This window comes from Moschus berezovskii, chromosome 13, assembly GCF_049115385.1.
Source record: "Moschus berezovskii isolate FMDL1 chromosome 13, NW_MosBer_1.0, whole genome shotgun sequence".
Taxonomy (NCBI): Eukaryota; Metazoa; Chordata; class Mammalia; order Artiodactyla; family Moschidae; genus Moschus; species Moschus berezovskii.
In genome coordinates, this window is record NC_142472.1 from 47,956,920 (window position 1) to 47,974,156 (window position 17,237).

Sequence of the window (17,237 nt, forward strand, 5' to 3'; positions counted from 1 at the left end):
CCAATTATGTTATCAACACTGATGACTGAAGTGGCCTTGAGTGACAAAGGTCTTATAAGACATCTCATTTAAATAAATGACAGCATCACCAGCATTAGAGCTCTAATCTGTAACAATAGGCTTTAATCTCTTCTGTGATGTTAAAGATCTGAGCCTTTTGTTTTGGACTGCCTTAAGGTAGCAGTCAGGAAATTAAAAGGGATAGGGAGCAAACATGCAAGGAAGCTGAAAACAAAAACAAAAAAGGACTTACTAAAAAGTATGTACAGGAGGAAGTTGAAAAAATATATATACCATTTCTAAAATTTTTAATTTTGAAATTATTATAGATGCACGGAAATTTGCAAAGTTAATGAAATAGGTCCAATGTATACTGCATGCAATTTCTCCCCATGGTAACTTCTTGCATAATTATAATACAAAATCAAAACCAGGATTTTGACATTGATATTATGTGTGTTTATAATTTTATAGCACTTTATCACTTGTGTAGATTTGAATATTCATTACTGCATTCAAAATAACAAGCTATGTCATTATCAAAAGACCTCCCTCCTGTTATCTCTTTATAATCAGGCTCACAGACTACCCCAATATCACAAGGCCTTGGCAAATACATTAGTATTCTCTCCAGAAACCAGGAGTCCATCTCTCTCCTACTCAGCTCAGTCTCCAACCGCACCCTATTCAGTTCTGCTTCAATCAGTAAAGAGCTTTTCAGAAAGTTGTCTTCCAGGATTTTCACCTGACCTTGGGTTTTCTCTTTGAATTTTTGCAGCATTAAGCCTGGGTACGAGTAGTATGTGCGGCCATGGTGGGAAACCACGAGAGCCAGCTGGTCTTTGGCGAGGGATTCACTGGTGATGTGGATGATGCCTCGTTGACATCGGTTCCAGTGGTCACTGAATCACTTCTTGATCTTGCTGCTGGCAAGGCCGGTCACCTCAATGAGCTGGTAGACCTCAGTATCATCAGGGAACTGGCTCTGCAGGAAGCTCTCCTTGGGATGTGGCTATCTTCTCCTTGGACTCCTTGTCCAACTCTATAATTCTATGATTTCAGGAATTTTATGGAAATAGAATACTCTAGTACATATCTTTAAGGATTGGCTTTTTTCACTTAGCATATTTTTCTGGTGATATATCCAAGTTGTTATGTGTATTAACAGTTATTTTAATGCTCTATATCATTTATGATATAGATGTACCATTGTTTGTCTACCCATTTGCTCACTGAAGGACATTTGAGGTGTTTCCAGAGTTTGGAAAAGCTATTTTGGCTATTATGAATACAACTGTTATAATCATTTGTGTTCAGATTTTTCTGTGGATGTAAGTTTTGATTTCTCTGGGATGAATATTCAGGGATACAAGTGCTAGGCAAAATGGAAGTTACATGTTCAGTATTTAAAGAAACCGGCAATCTGTTTTTCAGACTCCAAACTGGCTGTACAATTTTACACTCTGGCATGCAGTGTATGAGTGCTCAAGTTTCTATCCTTGCCAAGATTAGATGCCACTTTTTTTTTTTATTTTAGCTATTCTAATAGGTGTGTAGTGAAATTTAACTGCGTTTAATTTTCATTTCCCTAATGGCTGATAATGCTGAACATCTTTTCATGTACTTATTTGCATTATGCATATACCGTTTTGTTAAATATCTCTTCATGTCTTTTGCCCATTTTCTAATTGAACTTTTTTAACTGTTGAATTTTGAAAATTCCAAATTTATTTTAAATCTAGGTTTTTTATTTGATTTGTGCTTGTGACTTGAAAATATATTTTTCCTCTCTATAGCTTGAGTTTTCATTCTCATAACAGAGGTTTTCATAGAGCAAAAGTTTCTAATTTTGCTAAGGTAAAATGTATTAATTTTTCTTTTTAAATTATATCTTTTATATGAAAGTTCACTACTATATTGTTCTTAGGACCTGAGGTTCCCAGGTGCTCTTCCTTCTTCTCTTTAACTTTCAGAACATAATGGACAAGGTTTTCTGTTGTGCAGGAGAAATAGGGGAAAGTATGAAACAAGCCTATACAGTTTTTGAGACAATTTTTCTCTAAAATAAACCAACTGTACAGTCAAAAAAAAAAAAACAGTCTGGAATATTTTGGCAAACTTTAAAACAACTTTCATAGGAAACAGGCTAAGACTATGTCCATTCTCTCTTATGTCCAATTCATGTGTATCCATAGAAGATAATACATGCCCAAATTGTCAACTCAAGGATTACTAGAAGATAATCCTCCTAAAAAAGAGCATCTTTTTCTTTTTTTTTGGCCAGAATTATTGAGATATAATGACATATAATATTGTATATATTTAAGGCATACAATGTGATGATTTGATATGTGTATATACACTGAATACCACAATTAAGTTTGTTGACACATTGTTTACCTCACATAATTACCACTTTGTTGCTGTTGCAATCATGGTAAGAATATTAAATCTATAACCTCATGGCAGCTTTCAATAAAATATAGTATTGTTAAATACTGTAATCACTATGTTCTACATTGGGTTTTCCTTGTGGCTCAGCTGGTAAAGAATCTGCCTGCAATGCGGGAGACCTGGATTCGATCCCTGGATTGGGAAGATCCACTGGAGAAGGGAAAGGCTAAGAACCCAGGAATTTATTCCTCTTCTAACTGGAAGTTTGCAAACTAACCACCATCTCCCCATTTCCCCCACCTCTAGCTCCAAAAACTACTATTCTACTCTATTTATATGAGTTTGATGATTTCCAATTGCACATACAAGAACACATATACCTGTCTTTCTCTGATTATTTTGCTTATCAAAATGCTCTCAAGGTCCATTCATTTTATTACAAACAGAATGAGTTCATTCTTATTGTAATAACTGAATAATATTCCATTGTATGTTCATAAGACATTTACTTTATACCTTCATCTATCATTGGACCTTTCTTTAGGTTGTTTTCATGTCTTGGCTGTTGTGAATAATACTGAAATGAACACAGAAGTATATATGTCTCCTTGAGACAGTGGTTTCATCTTCTTCAGCTCCCTACTTAGAAGCAGGATTGCAGCAGCATCAGTTAAGTTCAGTCACTCAGTCATGTCCAACTCTTTGCAACCCCATGAATGGCAGCACTCCAGGCTTCCCTGTCCATCACCAACTCCTGGAGCTTGCTCAAACTTAAGTCCATCAAGTCAGTGTGGCCATCCAACCATCTCATCCTCTGTCGTCCCCTTTACCTCCTGCCTTCAATCTTTCCCAGCATCAGGGTCTTCTCCAATGGGTCAGTTCTTTGCATCAGGTGCCCAAAGTATCAGAGTTTCAGCTTCAGCATCAATCCTTCCAATGAACATTCAGGAATGATTTCCTTTAGGATGGACTGATTGGATCTCCTTGCAGTCTAAAGGACTCTCAAAAGTCTTCTCTAACACCAAAGTTCAAAAACATCAATTCTTTGGTGCTCAGCTTTCTTTATAGTCCAACTCTCACATCCATACATGACAATTAGAAAAACCATAGCTTTGACTAGATGGACCTTTGTTGGCAAAGTAATATCTCTGCTTTTTAATATGCTGTCTAGGTTGGTCATAGCTTTTCTTCCAAGGAGCAAATGTCTTTTAATTTCATGGCTGCAGTCACCATCTGCAGTGATTTTGGAGCCCCCCCAAAATAAAATCTCTCACTGTTTCCATTGTTTCCCATCTGTTTGCTGTGGAGTGATGGGACCAGATGCCATGATCTTAGTTTTCTGAATGTTGAGTTTTAAGCCAACTTTTTCACTCTCCTCTTTCACTTTCATCAAGAGCCTCCTTAGTTCTTCTTCTCTTTCTCCCATAGGGCGGTGTCATCTGCATATCTGAGGTTAATGATATTTCTCCCGGCAATCTTGATTCCAGCTCAATCTTTAGTTCTTCTTTGCTTTCTGTCGTAAGGGTGGTTGTCATCATATGGAAGCTCTCTTTTTAATTTTTTGAAGAACCTCCGTACTGTTTTCTATAGTGGACATACCATTGTACATTTTTCCAAAAAGTACACCAGAATTCCCTTTCCTCCACATCATCACCAGTATTTGTTATTTCTTGTCTTTTTGATAACCACTGTAATGGAGGTGAAATGATACTTCACTCTTATTTTGATTTTGCATTTCCTGATGACTGGCTTCCCAGGTAAAGAACCCACCTGCCAGTGCAGGAGATGTAAAAGATGTGGGTTCAATCCCTGGGCCAGAAAGTTCCCCTGGAGTAGGGCATGGTATCCCACTCCAGTTTTCTTGCCTGGAGAATCCCATGGACAGAGGAACTTGGCAGGCTACAGTCCATAGGGTCACACAGAGTTGGATATGACTGAAGCAACTAAGCATGGATGTGTGAATGTTGACTATTTTTTTCTTTGCCTGTGGTTTTTATATATTTTGGATATCAACCCCTTATCATGTATGTGATTTGCTTTGTTTTTTTCTCAAGATAGTCTTGACAAGTTGAGTCTTTTGTGATTTCATGAAAAATTAATATTTTTCTGTGTCTGTGAAAAATGCCACTGAAATTGTGATAGTGATTTTCTTGAATTTATATGGATTTATAGTCTACTTTCCATTTATTTATGTCTTTGGTTTCTTTCATTAATATCTTGTAGTCTTCAGTGATGTACTTTTCACTTTCTTGGATAAATTTATTTCTAAGCATTTTGTTATTTATATGCTTTTGGAATGGGATTGTTTTCATTTCTTTTTCAGACAGTTCATTTCTCAAGTATAGAAATCTTTTTTGTGTGTGTGCTCATAGCTTTATAGAAACTTTTTATTGATTTTAGCAATTTTTTTGGTGAAAACTCTAGGATTTCTCTATATAAAATTATAACCTCTTCAAATGGAGAGAATTTTACTTAACCCTTTTGGATTTGAATGTTTTTTATTTCTTATTTAATTGCTGTGGCTAGGACTTCTAACATGCTATTGAACATGAGTGGCGATAGTGGTCATTCTTGTCTTGTTCTTGATCTTAGAGGGAAAACTTTTCAATATTCCAAATGAGCATGTTATTAGCTCTGGATCTGCCATCATATTGTCTTTATTATATTGAGTTATGTTTCCTTCTGTACAAAATTTTTAAGAAGTTTTTATTGTGGAAGGTGTTAAATTATTGTCAAATATTCTTTCTGTATCCAATGAGATGATTATATGGTCTTTGTCTTCCATGTTAATAATCTGGTGTGTTGTATTTATTGATTAGAATATATTGAATCATCCTTGCATTGCAGGAATAGATCCCACTTGATCAAAGTGTATGATACTTTTAATACATTATTGAATTCAGTTTAATAGTATTTTGTTGAGAATATTTATATCTATATTTATCAGGGATATTGGCCTTTAGTTTCCTTTTCTTGTAGTGATCTTGTCTAGCTTTGGTATCAGGGCAATGTTGCTCAAATGGTAAGTGCTCTCTAATGTTCAAGTTTTTGGATGAGTTTAAGAAGAATTAGAAAAATTGACATTAATTCTTCTTTAGATATTTGGTAGTATTAACCCATTAAATAATATAGTTCTAGTCTTTTGCTTTATTTTTAATTGGGGCATATTTTTAATTATTAATTCAGTCTCCTTATTTGTTTCTGCTCTGTTCAGATTTTCTATTTCTTGATAGTTTATATCATTCTAGAGATCCATTTTTTTTTCTTATAGGTTTTCCAATTTGTCACAGTTGTCTCTTTTGAGCTTTTGTATTTCTGTGGTAACACTTGTAATTCAGTTGTATTACTCAGTGTAACATGGAGAAGGCAATGGCACCCCACTCCAGTACTCTTGCCTGGAAAATCCCATGGACGGAGGAGCCTGGTAGGCTGCAGTCCATGGGGTCGCTAAGAGTCAGATTGAGGGACTTCACTTTCACTTTTCACCTTCATGCATTGGAGAAGGAAATGGCAACCCACTCCAGTGTTCTTGTCTGAAGAATCCCAGGGGCGGGGGAGCCTGGTGGGCTGACGTCTATGGGGTCGCACAGAATCAGACACGACTGAAGTGACTTAGCAGAACTCAGTGTAACATACTTTTCATCTATAATTTTAACAATTTTAATCCCCTTTTCTTGTTAATTTAGCTAAAGATTGGTCAATTGTTTTATCTTTTCAAAATATCAACTCTTAGCTTTGTTAAGCTTTTCTATCATATTATTTTTCTCATTTCTATTTTATGTATTTCTACTCAATCTTCATTATCTCCTTCCCTCTGATAACTTTGGGCTTTGCTTTTTTAGTTCCTTAAAGAAGAAAGTTAGATTTTATTTGATATATTCTTTTTTCTTAATGTAGATATTTATCACTATAAACTCCCCATTAGTAATCCTTTGTTGCTTCCCATAAATTGTGGTATGCTATATTTTCATTTTAATTAATTTAAATATATTTTAAAATTTATCTTCTGATTTCATTTTTATCCCAATGGGTATTCAAGAGTGTTATTTAATTTCCAAACATTTGGTAATTTTCCACTTTTCCTCTTGTTGTTTTATATCATTGGGCTTGGAATAGATACTTAATATAATTTTAACCTTCTTAATTTTGTTGAAGTTTGTTTTGTGGCATATATATGATCATTTTTTGAGAATGTTCTGTATGCACTTCAGAAAATATATATTCTTCTGCTGTTGGATAGATGTTTTAATTATCTGTCTTGAATTTCTAGCTGTCTGTTCCTTTGGGGCCAGTTACTGGAGGTGTTCCATACTCCTTTAATGAAAAATTATTTTCCTGATTCTTCATTATCCCTGTAATGTTGTTTAGGTACCTGTGCATTTTAAGACACTGTCACCTCTTCCAGATTTTATGGACTGTCTTCAGGAAGAAAATGTTCACTGGTGGGCAAGATGATGCTGGAAATTGCTATGCTTAGTGAAGTGAAACAAGTGTGGAAACCTGTTTGAATCAAATCTCAGGGTCATGGTGACTCCACTCAGGTTGATAGCTTACCAAGAATAGTGTCAGATTCATGATCTCCAAAGAAGAGATTTAGCTTTGGGACCAGATAAAAGCTTGATCACTCAGAGCTTTTGTGTAGCAGAGATTTATTACAGTGAAGAAAGGACAGAGAATGCTTCTGACACAGACTCATCAGAAAGGGGCAGAGTGCCCCACTCACTAGTCTTATCAAGGCCTTATATAGTTTTTCAATTGATTACTAACAATAGAAAGGTCTTACCAGGTCCATTCCCAAAACAAATGAAGATAACAGGATTAGTCCTTATTAGTTCTTATTAAGAAACAGAAACATGTCCTTGAGTAAGATACATTGCTGTGACATAAACATTAGTATAGAGTTTAAGGAAAAACATACCCTTGTGCAAGATAAGTTGTTTTGTTCTATAATCTTTCAGTTCAGTTCAGTCACTCAATCCTGTCCAACTCTGTGCGACCCCATGGACTGCAGCATGCCAGGCCTCCCTGTCCATCACATACTCCCAGAGTTTACTCAAACTCATGTCCATTGAGTTGGTGATGCCATCCCACCATCTTATCCTCTGCTCTCCCCTTCTCTTCCCACCTTCAATCTTTCCTAGCATCAGAGTCTTTTCAAATGAGTCAGTTGCATCAGGTGGCCAAAGCATTGGAGTTTCAGCTTCAGCATCAGTCTTTTCAATGAATATTCAGGACTGATTTCCTTTAAGATTGACTGATTTCCTTTATGATCTCCTTGCAGTCCAAAGGACTCTCAAGAGTCTTCTCCAACACCACAGTTCAAAAGCATCAATTCTTCAGTGCTCAGCTTTATAATCCAACTCTCACATCCATGTATGACTACTGGAAAAACCAAAGCTTTGACTAGACGGACCTTTGATGGCAAAGTAATATCTATGCTCTCTAGGTTGGTCGTGACTTTTCTCCCAAGGAGTAAGCATTTTTTAATTTCATGGCTGCAGTCACAGTCTCCAGTGATTTTGGAGCCCCCCAAAATAAGGTCTGCCACTGTTTCCACTGTTCCCATCTATTTTCCATGAAGTGATGGGACCGGATGCCATGATCTTAGTTTTCTGAATGTTGAGCTTTAAGCCAACTTTTTCAGTCTCCTCTTTCACTTTCATCAAGAGGCTTTTGAGTTCCTCTTCACTTTCTGCCATAAGGGTGATGTCATCTGCATATCTGAGATTATTGATATTTCTCCTGACAATCTTGATTCCAGCTTGTGATTCATCTAGCCCAGCGTTTCTCATGATGTACTCTGCATATAAGTTAAATAAGCATGGTGACAATATACAGCCTTGACATACTCCATTCCTATTTGTAACCAGCCCATTGTTCCATGTCCAGTTCTAACTGTTGCTTCATGACCTGCATACAGGTTCCTCAAGAGGCATTTCAAGTGGTCTGGTATTCCCATATCTTTCAGAATTTTCCAGTTTATTGTGAATCACATAGTCAAAGGATTTGGCATAGTCAATAAAGCAGAAAGTAAAGTCAATTACTTTACTAACACATGAAATGAGTGCCGGAGAAGGCAATGGCGCAATTGTGCAGTAGTTTGAGCATTTTTTGGCACTGCTTTTTTTTGGGATTGGAATGAAAACTGTGGCCACTGCTGACATTTCCAAATTTGCTGGCATATTGAGTGCAGCACTTTCACAGCATCATCTTTTAGAATTTAAATAGCTCAACTGGAATTCCATCACCTCCACTAGCTTTGTTCATAGTGATGCTCTCTAAGGCCCACTTGACTTCACATTCCAAGATGTCTGGCTCCAGGTGAGTGGTCACACCACTGTGATTATCTTGGTCGTGAAAATCTTTTTTGTACAGTTCTTCTGTGTATTCTTGCCATCTCCTCTTAATATCTTCTGCTTCTGTTAGGTCCATACCATTTCTGTCCTTTATCGAGCCTATTTTGCATGAAATGTTCCCTTGGTATCTTTAATTTTCTTGAAGAGATCTCTAGTCTTTCCCATTCTATTCTTTTCCTTATTTCTTTGCACTGATCACTGAAGAAGGCTTTCTTATCTCTCCTTTCTATTCTTTGGAATTCTCCATTCAGAGGCATTTATCTTTCCTTTCTCCTTTGCTTTTCACTTCTGTTCTTTTCACAGCTATTTGTAAGGCCTCCTCAGACAGCCATTTTGCATTTTTACATTTCTTTTTCATGGGGATGATCTTGCTCCTTATATCCTGTACCATGTCATGAACCTCCTTCCATAGTTCATCAGGCACTCTGTCTATCAGATTTAATCCCTTGAATCTATTTCTCACTTCCACTGTGTAATCGTAAGGGATTTGATTTAGGTCATACCTGAATGGTCTAGTGGCTTTCCCCAATTTTCTTCAATTTAAGTATGAATTTAGCAATAAGGAGTTCTTGATCTGAGCAACAGCCAGCTCCCAGTCTTGTTTTTGCTGACAGTATACAGCTTCTCCATTTTGGGGAAAAGAATGTAATCAATCTGATTTCGGTATTGACCATCTGGTCATGTCCATGTGTAGAATCTTCTTTTGTGTTGTTGGAAGAAGGTGTTTGCTGTGACAGTACATTCTCTTTGCAAAACTCTATTAGCCTTTGCTCTGTTTCATTCTGTACTCCAAGGCCAAATTTGCCTGCCACTTTCTTGATTTCCTACTTTTGCATTCCAGTCCCTTATAATGAGAAAGACATCTTTTATGGATGTTCATTCTAGAAGATCTTGTAGGTCTTCACAGAACCATTCAACTTCAACTTCCTCAGCATTCCTGTTCGGGGCATAGACTTGGATTACCGTGATATTGAATGGTTTCCCTTGGAAATGACAGAGACCATTCTATTGTTTTTGAGATTGCATCCAAGTACTGTATTTTGGACTCTTTTGTTGACTATGATGGCTACTCCATTTCTTCTAAGAGATTCTCTCCCACAGTAGTAGAGATGATGGTCATCTTAGTTAAATTCACCCTTTCCAGTCCATTTTAGTTTGCTGATTCCTAAAATGTCGACATTCACTCTTGCCATCTCCTGTTTGACCACTTCCAATTTGCATTGATTCATGGACATAACATTCCAGGTTCCTATGCAATATTGCTCTTTATAGCATCGGACCTTGCTTCCATCACCAGTCACATCCACAACTGGGTGTTGTTTTTGATTTGGCTCCATCTATTTATTCTTTCTGGAATCATTTCTCCACTAATCTCTGGTAGCATATTGGGCACCGACCAACCTGGGGAGTTCATCTTTCAGTGTCCTTTTTTGCCTTTTCATACATAGTCATTGGGTTCTCAAGGCAAGAATACTGAAGTTGTTTACCATTCCCTTCTCCAGTGAACCACACTTTGTCAGCACTCTACACCATGACCTATCCGTCATGGCATGGCTCATAGTTTCATTGATTTGACAAGGCTGTGGTCCATGCAATCAGATTGGTTAGTTTTCTCTGATTGTGGTTTTCAGTCTCTCTGCCTTCTCATGGAGAATGATAACAGGCCTATGGAAGCTTCCTGGTGGGAGAGACTGACTGAAGAAGATACTGTGTCTTGTGCTGATTGGTGGTGGCATGCTCTGAACAGTATAAAAAATCAAAAAGATAAGACATTGAGAGATGAACTCGTCCGGTTGGTAGGTACCCAATCTACTACTGGAGATCAGTGGAGAAATAACTCCAGAAAGAATGAAGGGATGGAGTCAAAGCAAAAACAACACACAGTTGTGGATAGGACTGGTGATAGAAGCAAGGTCTGATGCTGTAAAGAGCAATATTGTATAGGAACCTGGAATGTTATGTCCATGAATCAAGGCAAATTGGAAGTGATCAAATAGGATATGGCAAGAGTGAACATCAACAGTCTAGGAATCAGCGAATTAAGATGGAATGGGTGAATTTAACTCAGATGACCATTATATCTACTCCTGTGGGCAGGAAGAAGAAAGAAATAGAGTAGCCTAAGAAGAAATAAAGTAGCCATCATAGTCAACAAAACAGTCCAAAATGCAGTATTTGGATGCAATCTCAAAAACGACAGAATGATCTCTGTTCATTTTCAAGGCAAAGCATTCAATATCACAGTAATCCAAGTCTATGCCCTGACCAGTAATGCTGAAGAAGCTGAAGTTGAACGGTTCTATGAAGACTTACAAGACCTTCTAGAACTAACACCCCCAAAAGATGTCCTTTTCATTATAAGGGACTGGAATGCAAAAGTAGGAAGTCAGGAAACACCTGGGGTAACCGGCAAACTTGACCTTGGTGTACAGAATGTGGCAGGGCAAAGAATAATAGCAATCTACCAAGAGAACGCATTGGTCATAGCAAACACTCTCTTCCAACAACACAAGAGAAGACTCTACACATGGACATCACCAGATGGTCAACACCGAAATCAGATTGGTTATATTCTTTGCAGCCAAAGATGGAGAAGCTCTATATGGTCAGCAAAAACAAGACCAGGAGCTGACTGTGACTCAGATCATGAACTCCTTATTGCCAAAATCAGACTGAAATTGAAGAAAATAGGGAAAACCACTAGACCATTCAGGTATAACCTAAATCAAATCCCTTATGATTATACAGTGGAAGTGAGAGATCAATTTAAGGGACTAGATCTGATAGATAGAGTGCCTGATGAACTATGGGATATCTCCTCATTGCCGCTGTGCCTGACCTTGGATGTAGGGTATCTTCTCTTGGCTGCTCGCTGCTCCGCTGTAATCACTAGCTCTGAGGTTAGAGAAAATTACATCTTATATAATTAAAATGAAGGAATGTAGGGAAAAAAAAGAAAGGAAGAAATGTGTCCTTTTCCCCTCCTTTAGGGCCTCAGACCCCTTTCTTCTCCTCAAGGGCCCCAGATTCCTTATCAACCTACCTAAGAATTAACTCTCCCAAGGTCATTTTTGCTCTTAGCATCAGTAATTGTATGGCCTTGGGCAAACATTGTGGGGGATCCACAGAGACTGCAAGGGCTGTTGTGGTCTTCAGTTCTGACTTCAAATCAAGTATCTAGGAATCATGCCAAGGAGTGGTAGTCACTGGAGCCAGTGGGGTGTACAAACTCAGTTGTGGGAACCAGCTGCAGGTGTTTGTATAGTAGCAGGGTCCAGTTACAAAAAATATAGTGGTAGGAGCTAGGGCAGGTAGCAAGGGTGGGGACCAACTATAAGCACAATGAAAGCTGTAGCCCTCACCCTCCTCTGGCTGTAGTGTTCACTGCCATGATTGCTGAGCAAATAACGTTGGAGGCTGGTGGTGGGAGGTAGGGAATGGTTGTCAGATGTACAGCTGGAAGAATGAATACAGTGGTACAGGTCAGTGTCAGAAGAGAGAAGAAAGCTGATGAAATCTTCAGCGGATCTGTGGCAACTGTGCTGGCTTTTGATTCCTTTAGTGTCAAAAACTGCTGAGGTTGCCTACAGAGCATTTTACTGGAAATACCATTGCTCCTATTGTATGGCTGGTATTGGTAGCTTCTTTTCCTTCTCGTTATTGGCCATCTCTGGGAGCCTCAGCTTTGCTGATCTCTTCATGGAGATGAAACTGAAGTAGATCCACATAAAATAAGAAGGAAAAAAAAAAAAAGCTAGTGCAACAAGCTACTCAGTCAGTTCTTAGTTTCCCTGGAAGGAGTACTCTTTCTAGATGGGGAGTTTCTTCTTGGTGCTGAGTATCATTGGCTTTTGGGGAGGGATAATATAGCCAAAATAAAGCTGTTTTTCCTTCTCTTTCCATGTGATTGTTCTCAAATTTTTGCTCCACTGTTTTGTTGAAGCTTCTTAAGTGGACTCCAGAGTGCTCCTTCAGTTGTTCTGGCTGGTGCGTTATGCTGTGCTAAGTCACCCCATCATGTCCAACTCTTTGTGAAAGCATGGACTGTAGCCCACCAGGCTCCTCCATCTATGGGGATTCTCCAGGCAAGAATACTGGAGTGGGTTGCTATGCCTCCTCTGGGGGATCTTCCCAACTCAGGGACTGAACCCAGATGTCCCACATTGCAAGCGGATTCTGTACTGTCTGAGCCACCAGGAAAGTCCATGACTTATGTATAGATGTGTAATTGTTGATTTTGGGGGGAGGATGGAGGCCAGAGCATCCTACTTTGTCACCTCGGTGATGCCACGCTCCACTTATTTCTAATAATGGAATTTATATTCCTATTTAGAGTGTTACGTTGCAGATTTTTTTTTCAAAACTATGAAATAATTTACTGTGGTTTGGTTTGTGCTCAGTGGACCAGAATAGGGCTGGGAAGATAGTATCAGCTGAGGTACCGATGGCATAGAGTTAATGACAATTTTTGAAAAGTGTTTCCTGGGAGCTCTTTAGTTACTCTGTCCATGTACCCTGGGCTGGCTGGATTCTAATGGCACTTGCTTCATTTGTTTCTTCCCTTCCTCTGTCCTCACCTTCTCTGGGCACCTGGCACTTCCATGCCATACACTTGTGCCAGCAAGGACACAAAGGATCAGCAGGGATACTAGAGTGCACTCAGTGATGCCACCATCAGGAGAGCATGCTCTATGTGTCATTTTGAGGCTAAAGTTGTTAACAGTCAGTCTACCTTTCTCAGCCTTACTTACTCATTAAATACTGAATTTTGAAGAAACAGGTTGATGACAGAGACAAATTTTGAAAGGCACTTGGCTCCCTGTATTGTCTTCTACAAGATTCCTTATTGAAAACCCACACTGGATTGCTCAGTGAGTGGGAAGGAAAATTCCACTAGAGTTTATCTCTTAGAACAATCATCATTGTCCTAATGATTATAAGACTTACAGAGACTATTACAGTTGGTGACCATCTAACTCCACAATTCTCATTTTCTTCCTTATAACTCTGAGGCTCCAGGAAGTAGATAGACACCATGAAATAGAAAGCATTGTTAGTTTTCATAAAGTCTAAAGCTTTCTCTTTTTGTTACCTTGAATTCCTTATGCCATGTCTTATACTGTGTTTAAAAAATAAATATATTCTCTTTCCAAAGGATATAACAGGGCACTGTAGGTGCTAACAGTATTCAGCACATTTTTATTGACCAAGTGTGCTGGGATGTAAGTAAATATGCAGGGATAGTACACAAATACAAGCGCTTCTTCTTCTTTTCTTCATGACCGTGGGCACAGAAAGTGTTATATTACTCAATAGAAACACAAACAAAGGACTATAATTTTCTATCTAAATGCTATAGTTCATAATATCTGGTGAAACTGCAGTGAGGGAAAGTAGTATCCTATGATAGGCTATCATTGTCTATTATAGGAACAATAGAGCCTGATGTTGAAATAATTTATATCATTCCCAGAGTTTAAATATGTATGAAGGAAAGTGTTTTGATATACTGGACTAATAGTGTTAATATATAAATGATTACTCTTTTATTCCTAATGTTCATTAATATATGAAATATAATATCACCTTTGGTCATATTGTTTTAGTCTGTTTGACTTCAGGCCCTGTGTGACAGCCTGCATTGATTTACATAGTAAGGAATATTTTTTTTGCTGCTGAAGGGGACTAAAACTTCATGTTTAAACATAGGCATTTTACAAGGAATAAGAGAAAGTGAACAGTTCAGACTTGTAGCTTTCAAATGACTGTTATATTTGAAATATGTTAGTATGTCTAGAGTTTCTTCCCTTTGATTAAGCAATATATGTTGACTTCTTAATTGCTAAGAGACCTTCATTAACCTGACAGAAATTGGAAACTGATAATCTCAAACTCTTCTAGGATTCAGTTCAGTTCAGTTCAGTCACTCAGTTGTGTCCAACTCTTTACGACCCCATGAATCAAAGCACGCCAGGCCTCCCTGTCCATCACCAACTCCCAGAGTTCACTCAAACTCATGTCCATCCAGTCGGTGATGCAGTCCAGCCATCTCATTCTCTGTTGTCCCCTTCTCCTCCTGCCCCCAATCCCTCCAAGCATCAGAGTCTTTTCCAGTGAGTCAACTCGTCGCCTGAGGTGGCCAAACTATTGGAGTTTCAGCTTTAGCATCAGTCCTTCCAATGAACACCCAGGACTGATCTCCTTTAGAATGGACTGGTTGGATCTCCTTGCAGTCCAAGGGACTCTCAAGACTCTTCTCCAACATCACAGTTCAAAAGCATCAATTCTTCAGTGAAAAGCTTTCTTCACAGTCCTACTCTCACATCCATATATGACCACTGGAAAAACTATAGCCTTGAGTAGATGGACCTTTGTTTGCAAAGTAATGTCTCTGCTTTTTAATATGCTATCTAGGTTGGTCATAACTTTCCTTGCAAGGAGCAAGCGTCTTTTAATTTCATGGCTGCAATCAGCATTTGCAGTGATTTTGGAGCCCAAAAGTATAAAGTCTGATACTGCTTCCACTGTTTGTCCATCTATTTCCCATGAAGTGATAGGACCAGATGCCATGATTTTAGTAATATTTAAAAACTTGCTTACAAAAGTCAAGCCCAGAAGTATTACTGAGATGCCTTTTCTTACATTTTTTATGAGTAAAGTTGCTGTGTTTAGATTTTTATTATGATAAATTTTAGATACAAGCAAATGCATGATGAATCTCCAAATACCAATTCATGAACAATACTTTTTCATTTGCTTTTCCACCTTCTTCTCTTCCCCTTGAACTGATATGAAATAAACCCCATATGTCATAAAATTTCCTTAAATCAACAGCTTAAATAGAATAAGCATTATGATAAACCATAAGTCAAAAATGTTATAAAATATATATATGCATATATATTCCACAATAATATGTGGTTTTATGTATACAACATTTCTCTTCCTTCGAATCATTAATTGAGAGTAATTATGACCATCCCAATCTACTGTAACTCATTTTCATTATTAACATTTACTTGGCAGCTTACTATTATTTTTAGCTGAAAAATGTGGTTTCAGATGACTCTCTCCATCCTGGAGCTTACATTATAGAAAGATAGAAATGGATAAGAAAAATCAGTGATAATAAGCCATATGCCAAACTTTCATTATGACTTTTTAAAATACTAAAACCAGAGTAATGGAATAGAAAAATTCAACTCCTTTTTCTTCATCAAGTTTTCTTACTCATCTGTGAGTAGATGTATTCAGAGTTACTGGCTCACGATGTAGCAGTAAATGCCTGTAGGAAAGCAAAAATCATCATCCGAATTGTGTTTTCTTGGCATGAGGATTAGTTCAGGTTCACCACTTTTAAGGTCTGAATGACTCAGGAAGAACATTTGACCTTCCCACAAACTGCCTAAAAGAATGTGCATGCTGCTGCTGCTGCTAAGTCACTTCAGTCGTGTCCGACTCTGTGTGATCCCATAGACGGCAGCCCACTAGGCCCCTCTGTCCCTGGGATTCTCCAGGCAAGAACACTGGAGTGGGTTGCCATTTCCTTCTCCAATGTGTGAAAGTGAAAAGTGAAAGTAAAGTCGCTCAGTCGTGTCCGACCCTTACCGACCCCACGGACTGCAGCCTACCAGGCTCCTCCATCCATGGGATTTTCTAAGCAAGAGTACTGGAGTGGCTTGCCATTGCCTTCTCCGAAAAGAATGTGCATAGAGGACCTTTTCCAGGAAGGAAACTGCTGTCCCCATATATAGCTACAGTATGAACTAGGTGTGTAGACAGGGAGGAAGGTAGCAAAGTCTGCTTGTTAAATTCCTCTTTGGGTCCCATTGTCTCTGTTGAGGTCCTTTAATGGACCGGAACCTGGTGGTCCAGAGTCGACGGTGAGAAAGTGAAAGAAGGAGAGAGGCTAATATTTCCTGGGTTACGCAGCCAGCTTTCATGTTCCAGGAAATCAGCTAGAAATAGAGAGATAGAGAAAGAAAGAAAGACATACACGGGGACCAAAGCTCTGATGGAGCAGAGGTGTTTTAATCAACATGGTGTGGGCATATATACTGTCTTGCTGCTGCTGCTAAGTCACTTCAGTCGTGTCCGACTCTGTGTGACCCCATAGACCGAAGCCCACCAGGCTCCCCCATCCCTGGGATTTTCCAGGCAAAAGCACCGGAGTGGGTTGCCATTTCCTTCTCCAATGTGTGAAAGTGAAAAGTGAAAGTGAAGTCGCTCAGTCGTGTTCGACCCTTAGCGACCCCACGGACTGCAGCCTACCAGGCTCCTCCATCCATGGGATTTCCTAGGCAAGAGTACTGGAGTGGCTTGCCATTGCCTTCTCTGATATACTGTCTTACAAGGTAGTTATTCTCAGATAAAGATTAAAATTCCAGACTTATAAAACATAGGCTATCCATATTAAAGAGAGAGAGAGTTGTAAACAATCACTTTTACTGTATGGTTCACAAGAAGGAAAAGGGTACTTATCACCAT